The following is a 21080-nucleotide window of genomic DNA, read 5'->3' on the forward strand; positions in this document are numbered from 1 at the left end:
TATACTCCCAGCAAAAATCCTAAGAAATCCACCCTGGAAAGGTCATGTATGTCAGCTGAGAAATCAGGACATGCAGTCAGCGCCACGGGCTGCAGCCCTTCTCACTGGTGCCACCCATCTCCACCACCCTCCAAACCTCATAAAGCAAGCATGCAGGCCGGCAGTTAGCTGCAAGAGAACTCCTGGGGGCTTATAGTAAGCAAATTGCAACAAAGCCAATTCCTTCTCCTTTGGAGAATCTTAAAATACCTTACAAACAATGTGTCCCCCAACACATCTGGGAGACCACATATTTTTATGTTATGTTAAGGATAGCTAGACTAAAATGGTGCTCAATTGTCAAGGGTAGCCACAGAATCAGGGGAAAAAAATGATTCACAAGATTGTGCTGTAACCACAAGAAAACCTATTCTATTTGCTATTCTCCCTGCTTTGGTTTAGTATTTCCCAGTAAAATTTAGTCATCACATATCTGTGTGGCTCTTCCATGTCACGGATTTCAGACTCTTTTAAAAATTGTAAAAGATACTGCTCAGCATTAACAATCCCACCCCTTAAGTGTAATCTTATTGGGAATTAAATGTATCCACTGTTTAGCAATCCAGCTCTGTATGATCACTGACAGGAAGTGAACAGTGACTAGAAAACTATTAGGCACTGAACAGTAATTTAAACTGTCAATTGTGGAAAATACAATATTCATCCCAGCATTTACTGACTTTTCACACTTCCCCATTTGTTTTGCGTAACTCTACTTACAAGTGTCCTCCATCACTTTTTTTTTTTTTCCCCTTATTAAGGATTCCACATCCAAGTCCTAATACTGCATCTAGCTTCATCTCTTTTTTTCAGAACTGGAATGTTTGGCTGGACCCTGCGGCCACAAATACCTACTGGGATTTTGTAGAGCCAAATCCTCTTTGTTTCTTTCCACTTTTTCCCTCCATTCTCCATCAACACAAAGTTATACGATCCTGTCCAGTTCTGACTCTTCTGGAAATAGTACCTTCTCTGCCATGTGCAGAATAATTCAGAAGGGTAGGTTATCTCTGGGAAAAAAAAAAAAAAAAAAAAAAAAAAAAAAAGAGAGAGAGAGAGAGAGAGAGAAAAAAAAAAGTGTCCTTTCAGAAAACTAGAGAGACCCCTTTCTTTTTGCTTTGAATGTCAGACAGGAACACTGCTCCAGCTCTCCTCCTTCTGCTCTACAGTCAAAAAGCACAAATCTATTAACCTTTTGGGAACAATAGAAATTGCACATTTTCTCCTAGGCAATCAGTAGAAAGAGAAAGAGACAAAAGTATCTAAGGGAAAAAAGAGATATAGCTAGGCTAGTGATGGCCTCACATGGCTACTGTGGGATAACTAATCCATTGCATAATATTTCTATGACAGTGCTAATAGGCTTTAAGCATCAGGTGTTGTAGCATAACCCACTGTGTACACAAAGGAGTAGCCAATATTTTTTATTTGCTTCCACAAAAATAGTTATCCTCCTGTCTTTGCCTGCTGAACAGCAGCTGGCAGGGGTGCATGCGAGTGGGAGAGAGGTGCTGCAGTCTGACTTGCTTAGCAATCAAATGGAGGAGAACGCATCCCGAATTCACAGTCGACTGCTCTGTGGGAGGAGAAGTGAATGTCCTTCCCTCCTTGATAACAGGATTAATGCCAATTCCACACACTGGTATGTATTCTGAGGTGAATTCTGAGGTGAATCAGTACAAGTCCTTACCACAAGCTAGCACAGCAGGGCCATTAGTGCTCCATGATGTTGCAAACCATTCTGCTTCCCTGGATAAGGGCTTGAAAGTACACATATATTAGTGTGAATGTGCACATAATGTGTCTGTGTGGTGTATGTTATTATCACTAAGTACTGTTTTACCTTTTCTTTTTTTTTTTTTTTTTAGCTCCTGGAAACCTAAGCAAATTAAAACAATAGCAAAATGTTCCTGCTGTAGCTATGTCTTCCAATCTCTTGGCTCCAGTAAACCTGCAGTATATGCCAGCGTTTTTGATTCTCATCCACTTTTTAAGTATCAGTTTTAAGTATCAGTTTCTTCCTGCAAATAACACATACATATATACATGTACATACACAGTTTGGACATCTAGAGCAAGGTCTCTCCCTGAATCATTTTCTTGACGTTTGGTTTTGAAAAACATCTTTGTCAATCTTTCAGAACCATGTGGTAGCCAGAGCCACGTCCAAACCACCTGAGTTTGGACTTCCTTGTTGGCAGTCAGCACTCTGACTATTAATTCTCTACAGATGTCAACACTTCTCATCTGGTAGCACCTAGTGCCATGGGTGTACCTGGTTAGCATGCAAGTGCATCACAAAAAAATCCATGGAAACTCCCCCTAGATAATACTTAAAGATGAGTTATGAAAGATGGTTGAAGCAATACTTGATGACTCTCTCTTTTCCAAATACTACATGGAAACACTGTGTGTTCCATGTCCTGACAGTCCAGTTAAAGCTATTTAAAGTACTAGGAAAAGTGAATCAGCCACTTCAAGAATGAGTCTGATGCTGACATGTGCTATACTTCTGCACTCATAATGCATTATTAAGACTCCCCTGTGTGGCACAGGAAAAAAGCTGTGTCTATGTTAGCAGTTACACAGAGGGTGAAAATGTGTGGAATTCCAAGGATGGAAGAATACATCCTTGTTGGATTTGACAAAGCATGATCTTCACTGATGAAACCCTGTGAAATCTGGGGTCGGTCCCACTAGAGCTTACATATAAGATTATCTTTATGCATAACTCATGCATGCAGATTGTTACATTTGGCCTCTGCCCTGTCTGCTTCAGTGCAAGGTTCTGTAATATAAAGCCTTGGGTGCAAGCTTGCCATTCCCGGAGTCAATGGCACCTTCCCGTATCTGGTCCATAAGTGGCTAAAATAATAAAATAGCTGCTCAGATGTGGTGAGCTTTAACATAGTGCTTTCCTCTGATTTTATTTTATTTTTTTTTTTTTGGGGGGGGGTGGGGGAGGGAAGGTGAGCCTGAGGAGAAAGGAGGAGGAATATATGAATAGTGGTGCTATGCTTTTTTGTGACTATACTATTTATGGTGACATCATCTCAAGGCCCAAATGAGGTTCCCATTCAAGGCTTCTTTAGACCACAAATACACAAGCAATTGCTGCCTGGATTGCAGCCATCTTTTGTATTTTCTTACAGAACTTCATATTTGAAAACTTAAAGTAGTACAGGCTTAAATGGGAGCTCTGTCACCAGACTTAGGAGCGCTGATCCTAACATCAGTTCCAGCACTGGTTTAGGCAGGGTTGATAGATAAATCACTCACTTCCCCTCTTTTCTATTTAGTGTCACTCTCCATACCAAAGCATGAACTTTAAGTCTACACAGCAGTAGAAGCTGTGATTTTAAACAGTAAAAGTTGAGATTTTAAACAGATTTTATTGTATGAGAGTGCTAGAGCAGGAAGACCTGGGGCTATGTAAGGAAAAACAAACAAACAAAAAAGAAAGTCTCCTCCAGCTACCTAAAATGTAAGATTTGTTTTATTTTATACTTACTGCAAGAGAGCCATACAGCATGAAGCAGATGATGATGAGGCTATCAGGACACAAGCATTTGGTTGCTACATCTGGCATTAGCGTGGGATGGCAGAACAACTGATCAGGATTTAATTTTCATTTCTTGTCCTAATTTGCATTTTCTACTACTGTTTGCTGCATTTCAGCCCTGTGGGTTTGAGATCTGACCAAAAAGCCAGCTGAAGAAAGGCTCATACCAGTAAAAGTCCAGAATTTCTTTCCTCAACAAAGTCACACAAAAATACACACCTTGCCTCCTGCTCTTGCCCCTCCTACTTGTACAATCTCCACCATGTCTGCTCCTCAGGAAATAGGCTTGAACAATACAAAACCATTTGTGTCTTATTTAAAGAGGACTCCAGCTTTTCCTTTGGTCACTTACAACAATGAAATGGATGAGAGTGAAAGAGCATCACTCTAATAGAAAGAGAAGCCCAGAAAAAAATAGGAGTGTCTGAAGCCCAAGTCCCTCTCAAGCATGGCTTCAAATTTCTGTGTCCGTGTAGGGGGAGCTTCCTTCTTATGGTCTACTTGAAAAGAGAGCTTCCTTCTTATGGTCTGCTTGGAAAGGAAAGGAAAGGAAAGGAAAGGAAAGGAAAGGAAAGGAAAGGAAAGGAAAGGAAAGGAAAGGAAAGGAAAGGAAAGGAAAGGGAAAGGAAAGGAAAGGAAAGGAAAGGAAAGGAAAGGAAAGGAAAGGAAAGGAAAGGAAAGGAAAGGAAAGGAAAGGAAAGGAAAGGAAAGGAAAGGAAAGGAAAGGAAAGGAAAGGAAAGGAAAGGAAAGGAAAGGAAAGGAAAGGAAAGGAAAGGAAAAAGAAAAAAGAAAAGAAAAGAAAAGAAAAGAAAAGAAAAGAAAAGAAAAGAAAAGAAAAGAAAAGAAAAGAGAAAAGAAAAGAAAAGAAAAGAAAAGAAAAGAAAAGAAAAGAAAAGAAAAGAAAAGAAAAGAAAAGAAAAGAAAAGAAAAGAAAAGAAAAGAAAAGGTAAATTGAATGGCTTGTTGCTCTTGTCTTTTCAGGGTTGAGTTAAATTGAGGAATCAGCGATACGACAGAATACAGGGGGGGGAAAAGAAAACAAATGGATTAACTGGTGGTCCACAATTCCTGTGCTCTAATTATTTTATGAAAAAATAACAGCAGCCCACCTCGTCATAAGTTTTATTTGGTGTCTGTAAAAGAATTAGTCCCAATGGGACAGTATAGCCTAGTTTTATGTGGCTGTGTAATGAGAGATCCTACCATAAGAAACCAGCACAAGCTGACAAGGGACCTTGAGTTATGTTTGAAATCATTTTACTCAGATTTTAAACAAGTGGCTAAATTTGGTAAAGTTATATTCTCTCTTGATTTCAGAAGTACATCCGTGATTGCTCCTTTCCATGTGCACCACCTGTGCAAAAAGTGTTGCTTGAATATTCAAAGCATACCTTCATGCTAGACCATTGCTTAAGACATGTCAAGGAGCAAGAGCCCAGTGATGGGAGACAGTTTACAACATCCCCCTTGATTTACCGATTAGCTATTTAAATATATTAAATATATATTAATATATTATATTAAATATATATTAATATATTAAAAATATATTAAATATATATTTTACCGATTTTTTACCGATTAGCTATTTAAATATAGCTGCATCCCCAGACAGTAAATAACATACATGCGGTGGGCATGAGTCATCACTCCTGCAACAGTGTCTGCGGAGCTCCCTGCTTTGCACGGCTTATGCATTAAAATGTAAATGAAAAATAGTTTTTATTACAAATTCGCACGAGTGAGATCATTTATGGGCGCCGGCTTAAGGCAGCCTGCTTCTCCGCGACTGTAGGCAGAAGAGTGCGGGGGCGGGGGAAGATAAAGTTTTGACATTTTTAGGCAATTGAGCCTCAAAATCGGCGCACGTCTTCCTTCCCTTCCTCGCTTGGAGCCGCGTTTGCCTAGGGATCCCGGAGCAAAGGGCCGGCCGTTTAACCCCCACGGCTGGCCGTTACCTGGGGCTCTGAGGGGAGCGGTCCTGACCCGCAGCCCCCTCACGGCTTCCGTGAGGCGATGGCGGCAGCCCCGCGGGAAAGGAGGAGAAGGAGGGAGGAGGGCGGGGAAGTTTCCGTGCGGGACAGCGGGGCGGGCTGACGCGGGACAGTCGCTGCTGGGCTCCGGAGAGAGCCAGGAGGCACCTGAGAGCCATCGGCAGGTGGCTGGGGAGCGGTTGGCCGGGGCCGGGGCGGGGAGAGGAGAGCGAGAGGGAGGGGACACGGGCGGGGAGAGGAGGGGACGGGGCAGCCGCGGAGCTGTGAGATGGCGACGGAGGTGGCGGCTCCTCAGCGCCGGCGCCTCGTCCTCCGCCTCGAACACTGACGCACCCGCCCGGCTCGACCCACAGCCCCGGGGGGCTGCTGAGGAAAGCGGCCGTGCCCGGCAGCGACTTGGCGAGAGGTCAGCGGGCTGGGGTGGGCTTGGGGAGGGGAAGGGGCTGGGGGAACCGTGCCGAGCCGTGCCAGGTCGCCTTTGGGAAACTTCGCGTGCCTCCTGCCAGCCCGGCCGCGCGGCACCGGGACGGCTGCCTTGCTCGTCCAGGCTGCTGGGGTCGTGCCGTGTGTATGTGTTTGGGTTCTGAATCGATGGTTCGAATCGAAGCAGGGCTCGGGTATTAATCACGCCTGTCTTAGAAAGCTCGTTGGTGACTCGTTTCCATGACAACGAGACCCCTCCGAGCCTTCGGCGTTATCTCTTTGCCCGCTTTTTATTATTATTATTATTATCCATTTCGTGAAATGTGTTCGTGCTAACGCCGTGTTTTGTCACCGAGGAGAAAAGCTAGCAAATAAAACCTGATCGATCCTGCATTCCTGGTGCAGCGGTCCGCTGCCACCCGGCTGCTTGCCTGCGTTCCTTAACGATGCGCGGATGGGACTTGTGTGGAGAGTTGGACGAGATTCCTCACCTTTTCCTTTACTGGTTTATCTCCTCTGGCCATAAAGCTGGGACCAAAATACAGTTTGAACTGTCTCTTACTCAAGCAAGCGCTCCTTAGCCATGTTAGTACTGCAAGTGTGATGCTTGTTATCTTTGCGTATCGTTTCTGAGCACAGAACCCTCTGGGAGGCTGGGTGTCGCCTTCTCTGTAGTTGTGATAGAGCACAGGACTGGGAGTCAGGAGTGACTTACTGTTTGTCACCTTCTTGTGGTGTGACCTTGATAGGCCTCATGACTTCTTTATATCCTACTGTGTCTCAAAAAGGAAATATTGCCCACTCATACCTGCGAAGTGTTCCAAGCTAATCAAGCAATTCTTCTGAGATGAAGTACTGTTAAATTTCAATGTGTTGTTTTCTGTTATGAGTAGTAAATATGTGTTTTATGTTCCTCTTCTGTAATGATTCAAGTGAAAATTTCCTTCTTTAGCTTCAGTCTTAATCAACCTAGCACAGTCCTGCTTGCTCTTTGGGTAATGTGTAGTGTTATCCATCTGAAATCGATAATTCTAATCCTATTTATGCTAACAACCAGTCACTACTGTCTCAGGTTAACTCCATCAGATTCAGGTAAAAATGTGACTCCTTGGCAGATTTAAATTTGTAGGAATGCCTACTATGACAAAGAGTATACATCTAGCACGGTTATACAATAGTAAAGAAAGAAAAGATTAAAATTGAATGACAGTCTTTATCACTTGCATTAGTATTGCAACCAGAGAAGGAATTAAAAGCTTTTTTGAGAGGGAGGCAGGGGGGGAGAGAGACAAAGAGAGAAAATGAGCAACACACTTTTAACTGTATGTCAAGTTAAACATCTGAAACAGTTCTATTAATTTTCATAGTTTTCCAAGAAACGTTTTAATATGTAGTGTTCTGTACAGAAGCATTGGAAGGGAACGTGTAAGAAATGTTTTAGAATATGCAGTTCAAAACCCAAATACTGTCTAATTGATGTTCAATTATAAACACTTGAGTAGAAAGTTATAGCAATAGGGGAACTTTTAGTAAGAAGTGTACATTTTTATTCTTTGTTTAAAGCTCCTTTTAAGCGAACAAACTGTATCTATTTTAAATTAAGTATCTCTTTCCTACTCTGAGGAAGAGTCTATCCCAAGCTGAGCTGAGCAAAGTGCTAAAACATATATGCCTCATTCCAAATGCATTAGTGTTCTCTAATATCCGTAGACAAATTGTGCTTCAATCATTTATTTAAACATTCTAAGGAATCAAAGCCTGTGACCTTGCCTTTTGTATTCTGGTCTTTTTAGCAGCTCAGTAGTGAAACATCTGCCTGACAACATTTCTTGGGAATTGAGGACCTTCTGACCGTTAACAGCCCTAGTGAAGCAAATATATGACAACCCTACACAAAGAAAGAAAAAGAAATGATACTTTAATATCTCATCTCCTTTGAATGTCATTAAATTACGTTCTTATACTGAATTACTAAATTTGTACTTAGTGCTGCACAGTCAATATAGACAGACTGAAAGTGAACTGGGCTTTATTCTGTGCTTTATGTCCTCTGCAAAGTTCAGTCTGTTATTACTTGTGGTAGTAAGGACAACAGATATTCCAATTCAGTTCTCAGACCCTAGTGGCCGGGGGAGGGGGGGGGAGGGTGGTCTTCATTTCATTTTTTTAATATTGATAGCAGGGCTCTCTTATGAAAGATATTTCATAAAAAGCCTGTATTTAGAGTTGTTTTTCAGAACACTATTTGCTTAGGTTTGTAAATAGATTTTTAAGTGTATGAGCTGCTACTGATAAAGATGTTATATTTGAGGGAGTGGAGAAAAAAGCAAACGTGAAGGCTAAATCCATAGGTACAGATGATATGGGTTTATGTTATATTTTACTCAGTAGTATACCAACATAACTTTGATATAATGTACACTTTTTTTCTAAAACAAAAATGCTTCTGGCAGTGTTTATATTCAAGAAGCTACGTGTTGCTGAAGCCATGTATTGCTTAAACTTTGGTGGCATGTAGAAGTAGACTTAAGTGTTGTTTGTTTCTGTGGTGTTGGAAGTCCCTCAGGTGGTTTGGTGAATAATGTGCAAGACCAGTATTTAGTGGAGATGGCTGAGCTCCTTTCTCTGTAACAGATCTACTTTGTACAAGTTGCTTTACCTCTATATTTCATCATTCCCCCATTTGTCATCCTCCTATTTTCATTCAGTCTTGTTTTTTTTGAGTGTAGGATCTCCAGTGTAAAGTCTGTTGTGCCCAGAGAGATCTCTGCTGGAGCAGCAAAACGCTACTGCGGTACAATAACAAGAAATGATAGGCAGCATTTTTTTCTGTATCAGTCACTGTGGTCTTGGCATGATCTCTAGCCACTGTCTGAGAGGCAGTAAGATTGTTACAGATCAGTGTGAAGAGGTAATGGAGGAGTTGCTTCTAATGCTAGTACCTTAAAATTTCTTTTGCTAAATATATTTATAGAAGACTCTCAGAGAAAGAGTTCACATATCTATCCTTCAAGGGCTAGAAAATAAATTATATCTCATTCCCGCTTTTCCTGAACATGTATGTTTGCTGTCAGGGTGAATGTACTAATTTTCTGTATGTAAAAATAGAGTAATCATGAATTTAAAATGTGCATATTAGTGGGAAGGAGCTTGTCAGTGGCACACAAACCAGCACTAAAGAAATGAAGTGGAATCTTTTTTTTTTTTTTTTTTTTTTTTAATACTTACTTGTTCTTTCTCCTTTTCTTGTGTTTGTAAGTAGGAGAAAGGCAGAGGAGTTTCCAAGTACCATTTTTGATCTTATAAAGCATACAGCTACATTTGACAGCAGTAAGTAATGACATTAGGAAGGTATGAGAACTGTTTCTGTATTGTTCTAGCTGGGAGCTTAATTATGCTCTTGATAAACTACTATAAAGATGTTTACACTTCAAAATATGATGTACTTGGTGGTAAGTCCAGCTATGTTTTTTTGTTTGTCTTACTTTTCAAAATCACCCTATAAATGGATAGTGGTGATTTCTGATAAACTAGGCTTTTAGATCGAGGTAAGGTTCTTTCCTAGGAAAGGTTACAGATGAAAACCGGACTTTTATTAAACTGCCCACTTTTCTGCTTTATATGGTAGATTTGCATTTTTTGCTTTATCTTACTTTGACAGCTAAATTCTGATATAGTATTTTTGCATATTATTGGAAGGTGAAATAAAGCTCTTGTGTTTGAGACATTTTATTCCTCTTAAAGATGAGATCTCTTACATGAGAAGATCTAGAAATCTCTTTTCGATCCTTTCATTTACTTGCCTTATTTTTAATCAACTCTGTACAATGATTTCAAAGTGACTTAGAATTTTAGGGCCCGAATTTGACACAACTCAAAGATTTATTTTTTTTAAAATGTACCTGGAGGGGGAAAAGCCCAGGTCTCTAAAATGCCTGATGTTGCGCACCTGCAAGTTGACATGCACAAATTCACTGGTGAGTTTGGAAATTTTGGACCTGGATCTGTTTCCTACTTACAAAATAGAGAGATGAAAGGAGACACCCGCTCAGATTTGTTACTTTCAAATCGTCTTACTGCTCAAACTAATAGTGGAGTCAGTAGTTGTAGGGCCCAGCTAGTGATCAGTTTGTGCATCTCTGCAATACAGACTATAGGAAGTCTGAAGTGCAAAGCAAATCTTTCTTCTCACAAAGTCCTGCTGAACATGGTATGGCCTCCTGAATGTGTGGAGGCTTATAAGAACTTAAAAATTCGGGAAGAAATATGGCACTCTATGAAGACAGACATTTCAAAAGATTGATCTAGATAGTGGCAACTTGGGTAGAAACAATGGTGTTAATAGTCACCAGAAGCCCAGTAAAGGCAGAAGCTAAATCACAGAAGTTTGAATCAAATCTGAGAGGGAGCAGACCAGACTGCTTTACTGCTTCAGAAATATCGAACAAAAGGATTCCTTTCAAAGGCTCTGAAACAAAACCAAAGAGCTATTTGCTGGCCTCTGTGGGTTCCCCAGTATGAAGTCTTCTGTGCCTTACTTAGCTTCAATTATAAAGAGTGTGATTCTGAGTTCATCCTCTGGTGACTGGAAATGTCTGTGGTGTAATTTTAATTCAGAGGGACTGACTTCTCTAGAGAGAGAGGCAAAAGACAAGAAAGAGACAAACTGTTTATCCTTGCCATATCCTGTCTTTGCTTTGCCATCCAGGTAATATCCAACAGACTTCAGAAGCCTCTGCTATCTTGAAAATCTAATGGCAGCATAGTGCTACCTTTGGAGCAGTTAATTTTTTCTTCCAGTGCTTTAACTCTGATTTTTTTTCTTTTTCTTGGTTATGGTGGAGAAAAATATAGGCAAATTTCTCTATTAGCAGTTCCTGTGATAGAGGATTTCTGCTTTTATTGGTACTCTAGGTGCATATAACACTCCTCACCAAAATAGAAGCAAGGAAGATGGACTCCACACACCCCCACGAAACTGATACACAGCAAGCAAAATAGAGAGCATTCCCTATTTTACAGTTCAATATCCCTTGCCTATATATAAAGCCTACAGAGAGGAGCCGTTAAGTACTTACATGAGTTCAGATGGCATCTAAACCTTTTGATGCTGATGCTACATCTAAACTGCCTTATCTTCACCTGACTAGTATTACACTTTTATGGTAAGACTGATTTGCCTTGGCTTTTTCACTAGCAAGAGATACAGCCTGGCAGACCCACCAAGTGGTGTGCTCAGAGTGTAAGCTAAGGTACTGTTCTGTGATGTTCTCTTGGGATAAGACAGGGAGGGACTTAGCCTCTGTGCGCGCAGCAGCCCCAGCAAGAATCTGCACGCTTCTCCCTTTGCGGCTCTTGATTTGTGGACTGACCTTTTCACACTAGTGAAGCTTAGCAGGCCCACACAATTTTGTCACTTAATGCTGGGGTGTCTGATGTTGCAGACAGGGAATCTGTTCCTGCTCTATTTGGAGAATGGCAAAATTCTTGCTGATTGCCACAGGAACAAATTGTGTTCCTAAACATACTTCAGTAGCTAGAAAGAAACTTCCTAAAAAAGAACTGGACTATAACACTACACCAAAGAATTGGGCATTGTTTTATGCCTCAAACCTCTCAACAGTAACATGCTTGCAGACAAAGGACTGCAAACAACAAACCTCAGGACATTCCTGGAAGGACTGTGGAGGATTGCCAGTTCTGCCTGCTCTGAGAAGCAATTGAGGCTTGATCATGTCACTGATTAAAATCTTACTTATTCTAATTGGCACTGTTCAGTCCCTTAGAATTCCAGTCCTGCTACGGTCTGGAAGTAGTGAAGTGTGACTTAGTAACTATTACACAAAGGATTCACTGCCTCAAGCAGAAAAGGCAGAGGGATTTCAGTTCACCTGGAGAAACAAAAGGCCCTTTCCCACACTGATGAGGGTACATTTGGAAGTTATCATGGAAAACTAAAGATTGCGTCCTGTTGCTGGGAATTGTGATAGTTTAGAAAGACTGATTCCTAACTAGAACAATTTGATTTTTCTATATATCCTGGGTATTTTTAGCTTAGCACTTTTTTCCCCCGCTTTGGTCTTAACCCTTTGTGATTACCGTGTAGATGTTCCAGTGGTTCCCTTAACAGAGGAACTTTTTCAATTACAGGCATTTTCTCTAAAAGGAGTTCAAGTGAAGTACCTAGAGCCTGTTGGAAGTAGGCTGTTCCAGGAATGTATTTTGTAGATCTCTGCAGCTCTGTGCTTGCTTTCCAAAATCCCTATATTTCGCTATTTTTGCCCATAGAGAGACACTGTTACATAGCTGTCGAGGTGCAAGGAGGGGGCGGGGAGGTAGTCACTTGAGCCATATACGTTGTGCATTTGTCATCTGTGTAGCATTCCCAAATACGAGAGTGCCAGGGCTGATTTTCCACATAATTTTCAGCCTGTGGTAATCAGAACACCACTTCCTTTGATAACCATGCTTCACCTGGTAATTTCTCATCTTGTACTGTATTGCTTTTTGTGGTGAGAGTTTGGGAGATTGCATCCCTTTTTCTCTCTTTTTTTTTTCTCCTGTGGAATCCTAAAAGCATCCACCATCAACATGCTCCTCTGCCCAACAATTCTTGAACAAAGAAAAGAAAAGAAAAGAAAAGAAAAGAAAAGAAAAGAAAAGAAAAGAAAAGAAAAGAAAAGAAAAGAAAAGAAAAGAAAAGAAAAGAAAAGAAAAGAAACGAAACGAAACTCTGTCTTGGAAAGTGTGTGGCTGACATTTTTTCCCATTATGTCACTTCCCAGGTAGGTCATCTTGCCATTCAAAAACACAGGAAAAATTCTACAGTGGTAAACTCTTCCAGGGAAATTCTGTTCTCTTCAGATGCTTTATTGTAAATAGCAAATATGAATCTTCAAAAAACATTAAAATCCAAAATACTGGCATTTTCTTACACAGTTGAGATTATTTTTTTTTTGTTCCTGTCTTGTCTTTCCAGTATAACCATGGCATATAATGTGGACAGAAAGCTTCCAAAGTTGACCAAATGAGAAGTTACTCACATGAAATATCCCCAAATGCAGAAATTCAGTACAAAGCTGTGTGGTTTACTCTAAAGCCATAGAAGACAACATAAAACTAAAGGCAGAAGTATTGTCAGTGGAAGCAATGAAGCTTCATGAAGAACTTAAGCTATTCAAAATGATGAAAAAGTCAAGCATGTGTGAATGGAAGCAGAACAATGACATCTTTACAGGACAGTTTTCATTGCTGTTTTGTGAAAAATGTTAAGACTCATTTTTCTAAATGCAATGTGTTCAGTTGCACCTGAAATAAATTCCCTTTATACAGATGGAGGTATAGAAGTTTTGACATGCCTATGTGGCTTTTTGCTCACTGACAGATCGGGCTAGAATTGAAAAGTCATGAGAGGAATTAGTTCATGGCTGTTCTCAATATTGTAAACGTGTTTGTGAAGTAAGTTCAGTATAATCATGCTTGTTATCTTTTTTGATTGTGTACAGTTTAAGAGTAATTCATTGCAATCGTGTTGTAAAGTATGGTGACGCAGCAGCATTTCCCTGATCAACATACTACTGAGTTTTCATATTTAGAAATACTATTGGCAGGGATTTAGGAAGCTGGATTCTAGCCAGAGAACAAACAATCACTGAATCCAACTATGCAAGGAGATTCTATACACGCAAGTCAGAGACTGTTAATTATCGCTTTTAATTGCAGGCTCTCATCTCTGTTTGGGTAAATCTGTGAATTCCCATATGAAGCAACTCAGTAGCCATGTAAGCAGTGCAGGGGCATTTGCCAGTGCAATGGTTACTGGGTCACATCCTGTCCTGTCACCCTTCCAGGACTCATGGCAAATGGAAAGGTTCCTTTGGGCTTGGTGCTATTCTGCTTCTAATCTGTGATTTGTGACAGATTTCAAGTTGTTCTATCAATAGAAAAGTGGCAAAGTGTACAAATTGCTGTATGGTCAGCATCTTTAAAGAAGAAACCAAATGAAGTTCAGGAAGAAACCATATGAAGTTTAACAAGAGCAAGTGCAGAGTCCTGCACTTGGGAAGGAACAACCAGACGTATCAATACAGGCTGGGGGACGACCTGCTGGAGAGGAGCTCTGAGGAGAAGGACCTGGGGGTCCTGGTGGACGACAGGTTGACCATGAGCCAGCAGTGTGCCCTGGTGGCCAAGAAGGCCAATGGAATCCTGGTGTGCATTAAAAGGAGCGTGGCCAGCAGGTCAAGGGAGGTGATCCTCCCCCTCTACTCTGCCTTGGTCAGGCCTCACCTGGAGTACTGTGTCCAATTCTGGGCTCCCTAGTACAAAAAGACGGGGATCTCCTGGAAAGAGTCCAGCAGAGAGCCACAAAGCTGATATGGGGCCTGGAGCGTCTCCCCTACGAGGAAAGGCTGAGAGACCTGGGTCTGTTCATCCTTGAGAAAAGTCTGAGACTGGATCTTATTAATGTTTACAAATATCTTAAGTGTGGGAGACAGAGGGATTTGGCCAACCTATTTTCAGTGGTTTGTGGGGATAAGACAAGGGGCAATGGCCACAAAGTGGAACACAGGAAGTTCTGCACCAACATGCAAAAGAACTTCTTCATGGTGAGGGTGACGGAACACTGGAACAGGCTGCTCCAGGAGGTCGTGGAGTCTCCTTTTCTGGAGATACTCAAGACCCGTCTGAACACCTACCTGGGCAACCAGCTCTAGGGAAACTGCTTTGGCAGGGGGTAGGACCTGATGATCTCTTGAGGTCCCTTCCAACCCCTACAATTCTGTGATTCTGTGATCTTTGCTGCACAAATCAGGTTCAGTCACTCTTCACTATTTCTCATTCCTGTTCCCTTCTTTTTTTGCTCTGAGTGGACTTTACCATTTGTCTCTTGACTCTAGAGGTGTATACTTTATGTTAGAAACCAGCCCACATCATGCGTTGCTAGTATTTACTTTTTAGGAGCTTCACAAATAGAAATGTATTTAAAAATTAGAAGCCCATCTTGCAATGAAGAAACAATTCACCTTTTTTCAGGGTAGAAGAGCACACATGAAGGGGCTCAAACTTTTATTTAATTTGAAGTAACTGTTTCAAGACTTGTATTATAATTTTATAAGTCCATATTTGAATGGAAGCGGGGTCAAGCCCCATATCTGTGAGGGATGCAATTGTGCATGCAAAGCAAACCCTCGTGAGTCCCCTATGCAGGAATCAGGATGCACTCCTGGCCAGTAATCTAAATATAACAATGTAAAATTTATGAGGAAGGGAACTGACAGTAATAATGCTTCTTTGCCTTTCTACTCTTTATCACTACACTCCCACGCTTTTGGGTCATTCTTGGCAGAGAGCTGTGCAGTTTATTAATTGTCTTTGTTAGAGAGTCTCTATCTTCTGTCTTCTTTCTCAGTGACACACTCATAGCAGGGAAAGTTCTATCCATCATTAGTCACTTTAAGCCCTAAGGCTGTAGTTCGAAGCCTCCTTCCTTTTTTTTTTCCTAGAATCTGTTACACATAAGAGAAATTAATATATATCCACATGGACACATATAGGCATACATGCATAGCTTTCATTAAAATGAATTTTCATAACGTATGTTCATTTTGTAATTTTCTAATTGCTCTAATCTCTCAGTGATAATATGAGGGGTACAACAAGGTTACTGCTTATGGCAAATTTTGATCCAGACTTTGTTACCCTTATAATAACTATTTATCAACTCTACCTACCCTCTCCCTACATCTTCTGACATTGGACTTCAGTGGAAGATTGGCAGTGTCATGAATGTGAATCCAAATGATTGAGATTGGTAGGAACAAAACGTATCACTTTACCTATCGAACACAGGTAACAGCTTCCTAAACCTCCTGCAGTGATGGAATTGAAATACAGAGTACACATATTCACAAGAGTTTAGTTTTAACATTTAACAGATTATTTTTCTCTTTCATTCTTCTCTGAAGTATGAAATTTAATCCAGTAGTCTTGAATCACTGATATTTATAGTCCGCCCTGAAAACATCAAGCAAGAACTACAAAAATACAGGCATGCTTTTCAGATGTGTTCTGTATTGCACCTGTCTCACATCTTAATGAACTCTTGGTGGTAGGTGCTTCTTAAGGAGAGATAAGAGGAGCAATATTCTCAGTGAAGTCGGCACCTTTCTTAAGCAGGCTGTGTTTATATCAGTGTCTCTTTTTTGATAATTAGGCATTAAAAGCAAGAGTTGTTTTTGCAACTTTATGCATAATATATTTATCTACAACAAACAATTAAAAGCAATGTATAACATTTAAATAATGTAAATAAAACTGTTGTGCTGTCACTTCTCACAATCAAAGCTGAGCTTTCTCTTCCTTTTCTGTTCCTTCTGCCTTCTAAGTTATCTCACCTATCCCTCTTTAGGTGGGTTTAGGCAGCCACATGGTGGAGAGTAATAGGAATCTTGCCATTTGTTTTAATGTCCAAAGTCAGTCATGACTGTTTTGCAGCAAACTGATGGCATGGGCTGGGCAAATGAAAGTTACGGTGTCCAGCAGCTGCCTACAAGCTTCCAAAATTCACTCAACTTCTTCCTCTTTGTATCTATCCCAGGTAATTGTATTAGGAACAGTGGCAGTGGTTTTGGTTTTATGCAACACTGGTTAGAACAAGGAAAATCTTTCCCTGTTTTGTGAGCCAAATTTCTATTTCCTTTGCTTTTCCTTTCTGTCTGGTATGAAGTAAATGTTCTGGGTGTTTTAGTTTCAAGCACCAAAACTAAACAAATGTTTATCCCATATCACCATGAATGTCTTCTCTAATTTTTTCCAACTTAGCTGCCAAAACAAAAAACAAAAAAACAAACAAAAAACAAAAACAAAAAACAAAAAAAACAAACAAAAAAAAAAACACAGTCGGTTGCATAGCCTTATATTGGAGAATTTATATGTGACGCAGAATGCCTTCCTCCCCCCCCGCCCCCCCCGCCCCCCCCCCCCCAAAAAAAAAAAAAAAAAAAAAAGTGTTTTCTTGTGAACTGAGATCCTGAGCACATGATACAATCAGACGGGTTCCAGAGTTGTCATTACAGCCAAGTCCTCTTTTCCTGAAGAGAAGTCCTGTCTTCTTGCACAAAAGCATTTTCCATGACTGAGAAGCCAGAGAGATTCAGAGTTTGTGAAGGCTTTCAGAAACCATGAATTGGGGGAGAGGTGAAGGGAGGGTGGAAAGAGCTAATTTTAAGACAGTAGATTACCCGTATCCTTTTCTTGAAAGCAAATGTAAGATGTGGTCCATAAGGAACTTTGTAATTTGAATCTTATAACCATGTTGGCTATGCTTGCACGAACTTTTTTATCCAATTACAAAAAAGTGCTGTTAGTATGAACTGTAAAAACATTTTTGATAGATACTAATTGGGTTCTATGGTGGCATTATCTCACATGTAGTTTATATATCCAATCTGAATGCAATCCGTAAGTATGAAGGTTTTTTTCCTTTTGAGGGGTAGTGGGCCTGGAATAGGATGTCACCTAAATTAATTTGCTAGTTATTAGTAACAAAGCAGACCCAATAAAGGAAGCCATCTGTTGCACAGCTCATTACTGCTAACAAATGTAGTGATAAAATAAATGCAGAGCCTGGATTTTGAAGGACTTATTGGTGATGGATCTAACAGAAATTCATTGGGATGCCAGAAACTCAGGCTGTCCTCCACCTCTGAAAGGAATCCAGACTTTGCAGCAAGACTGTCAGTGCATTAAAAGACATCAGTAAATAAGCAGCTAAGCAATGCTGAAGTTTGTTCTATCACAAGAGTGAAGGATCTCTGAAACTGTAATGGTATGAATAATTAGCTGTGGATCTTTCCCATTAGAAGGCTGAAATAAAGTCTGAAGAATATGCTTCTTTAAGCTAGAAGTGAAGTCTCACTGTCATTAAATAAATAATGAAATAGAAAGTAGAACCCCCAAAACACACAGCTGATCAGTAAGATACATACATACATACATATATATATATATATATATAAGGTTTAGATTGGGAACAACAAAAGACCACGGAAAGATTCTTATTCCTGTCTCCTTATGATAACAAAAGGGATCAGCTGCTTTCTTAGAAGCAAGTTAAGGACTGAACAAGTCCTTTTTTTTTTTTTTTTTCCTGCAGAGTCTTAACAACTAAGCAATGTACAAGTTGATCACTTCACAGGAGTCTTCTGAAGTTTTTGCCTGCTGTGTACCCTGTGTAGGGTATAGGGCAATTTTAAGTCGATTATCTAGATAGTAGTTGCCTATACACACAGTAATAACTGCATCAGTGTAGGGGCTTGTCCTTTAACAGGAATCTACTTTCTAGATGTAAAAGTCTGTTTGAAGAGTTCTCTTGCATGCTCTGACCCTGGGTTGCAACTTCGTTGATACCAAGAGGTTACCAATTGGTATCAAGGGGTTTCAGAAAACCAGCATTTTGGGGACCATTAAGGGTGACTTTGAACTCTTAATCCATTCTTTTAGAGTTATTATTATTATTATTTTTTAGGCATTTTGTAAGGATGGCAAACAGGGTGAGGGGGACTGTACTTTTATGTATTTATATATATATATTTTTTGGATAGGGTAGATGACACAGAAAATAAATGTAAGAATAGACATTTTGGGTCAGATTAAACATCCATCTAGCCTGTTGTCATAGCTCCGATGCTGGCTGGAGTAGATATCATATGGTGTAAAGCAGACATTTCCACAAATAGATATGCTCTCCCAGCTTCTGGCCATCTGCATCACAGGTACCTTTTGCATCAGAGATCATAGCTTAGAGTTTAATAGCTATTGGTGGATGCTTTACCGATGACATTTGTTTAATAGTTTTTAGAATATAAGCTGTTGTCATCTACAAAATCCAGTTAAGCTGTATTTTGTGTGGGGGAAAAAAAGCAAACACATCTTTTTGTTTATTTTAGAACTGCTTTCTGACAATGCTATTTAGCTTACAGTTCTTGTATTATGAGAAGCAGTGGATGACTACTGCCTGTTCAGCTTGCCCATGGCAGTTGTAGGTTTTACGGACTTTTATGAGTTCCCTTCACAGCTGAATCTTCCTAGTCCATTTAATTACATGCGTACAGAAAGTCTTTTACACCTTTTACTGTCCTCATTCTCTCCTGTTCCCCTTCCAGCTCTACATACGTAGATGAGCTCTAAATTTATACTATGGCATAATGAGCTTCTCTTTTTTTCATTTCCCACCAGCTTCTAAAATTCTGTCTGCTGACTGCTACTGAGAACAGAATCACCATTTGTGTAGAATTATTTGACTTGCATAAGATTATTTATTTCTGATTTCATATTTCCCTTCTAAGATTCAGTAGCTATGCTGGAGGCCACCACTGTGTAAAGCTAGTGGTGGGAGGAGGTTTCAACCCTGCATTGCTTTGCATTTACTGACATGAAATTCATTTGCTATTTTATCCCTCAGTGACTTGGTATCTTGAATGGTGGACTCTATGTGAATGATTTCCGGGTGAAGGCAGAGAAGTGTTCTGCCAAGCCATGCATACTTTGAAGAGGCAATCAGCTCAGTATAAGGGAGTGTATGTCTAAGGGCTTGATACCATTTCATGGAGTTGGAACTCCTAAGTTCTATAAAATAAATCTGGTCAAGAAATTCTCATACTAAGCCTACGTATTTGGTGCCCTTCTGCAACAGTCTTTGGAGGAGTTAATGGGCAAGACTTGACAGCCAAATGAGGTTGTGAAGGAGGAGTGACAACAGGATTGTGGAAAGCCTGCCTTACTAGTTTTGGGATCAAGGGCAACAGCTGGAGAACATGCAATTGCAAGAGATAGGTATGTGGTTGAGAGGGAGAAGAAAAAAGACCTGGAGTCACAAAGAAAGGGACTAAGGGTGGTCTCTACCAGAAATCTATTATATCAGAAAAACAGCATATCAACAGTCAGATGCTTGATTGGTTAGCAGCAGAAATATTCAAGCGGTCTTTGTGCTGTGGTCATGGTGGTGTGGTTTTTTTTTCTCTCTGATCTAGCAACAGAAAACATTCTCTCGTGGGGGTACCAACAAGGCATAAAGGTTCTGTTTTTCTAAGAGCTTTAAGAAGAAGGCAGCTTGGACTGCCTAAGGCATAGGAAATACTTGAAATCATTTGTCTCCCCAGATCTCTCTCCTCTTTATTTTTTTATGTATTTGATTGGTTCTTCTGTATCAGAATTCTTTTGCTTGTAGTAGCCTGAGTTCTTTGCAAATTGTATGTGGCTGTCCACCATGTGTTTAGATTTGCTTCATTTGACAAATCCTCATTTATTTTCAAATGGTCAAGCCTTCATCTTCCTGTGGTCTTTCTTGGTTTCCTGTTGTATATTGGAGTCACAGCCTGGTGTCAGTGCAGTATTCCTTACTTACCTGTTAGGATGTTCTATAGTTGGTCCCATCTGCTGGATTGAATTAAAAATACTTAGAAGACAATCGACTACTTTCAGAAATGAGGTTTTCTAAACCCGTCATACACTTGTTGGTTCTTGGTGCTAGTAGGTAGGATGTGATTCATTAAACTGGATGTATTCATGCACAATGGAATTCTCTCCATCCGCTATATGTTCCATATATTCCAAATAGAGATGTTCATATTGATTTGCATGCTGAAAGTGCTTTCTTCTTCAATAATTGAATATAGATCTAGATCTGCAGAACATTTTATAAAGACAGGTGAGATGCATCCCAGCAGTTTGAACATCTACCAAGGGATTTCTGCTTAGGAATCCCTAACTTACCTTTCTTCTACTAGAGGCATCAAATATACAGTAGAACAGATTTCTTGTCCTAGAGTCATTTTTTTGTTGCATATGTGTTTTTTGTTTTTATTTTTGTTTTCCTTCTCAGAATACTATTATGTACTTGATTTTAGAATTGAAGCATGGAGCACAGCAGTTCTTCCCACAAGAGCACCAGAAATAACTGGATCTAGAGACGGAGAGCAAGAGCAATGGTCACAGGTAGTCAGTCCATCATGATGAGACAGTAGATGGTCCCTACTTTAGATAATGGAAGCTTATCCAG

At 40.2% G+C, this 21080-nt stretch overlaps 1 protein-coding gene across 5 annotated transcripts in view; it reads left to right on the forward strand.

The window, feature by feature from the left end:
• Nucleotides 1-5848: 5848 nt before the first annotated feature.
• The window catches only part of SHISAL1 (shisa like 1), a 79593-nt gene continuing 64361 nt past the window's right edge, over nucleotides 5849-21080 (forward strand). For all 5 annotated transcript variants that reach the window (XR_004254530.1, XM_032207562.1, XM_032207563.1 and 2 more), the window contains exon 1: nucleotides 5849-6002. The gene's annotated coding sequence lies outside the window, so the exon portion shown is untranslated. The remainder of the gene's footprint in view (nucleotides 6003-21080) is intronic.

The sequence above is a fragment of the Aythya fuligula genome, chromosome 1, assembly GCF_009819795.1.
Source record: "Aythya fuligula isolate bAytFul2 chromosome 1, bAytFul2.pri, whole genome shotgun sequence".
NCBI classification, from domain to species: Eukaryota; Metazoa; Chordata; class Aves; order Anseriformes; family Anatidae; genus Aythya; species Aythya fuligula.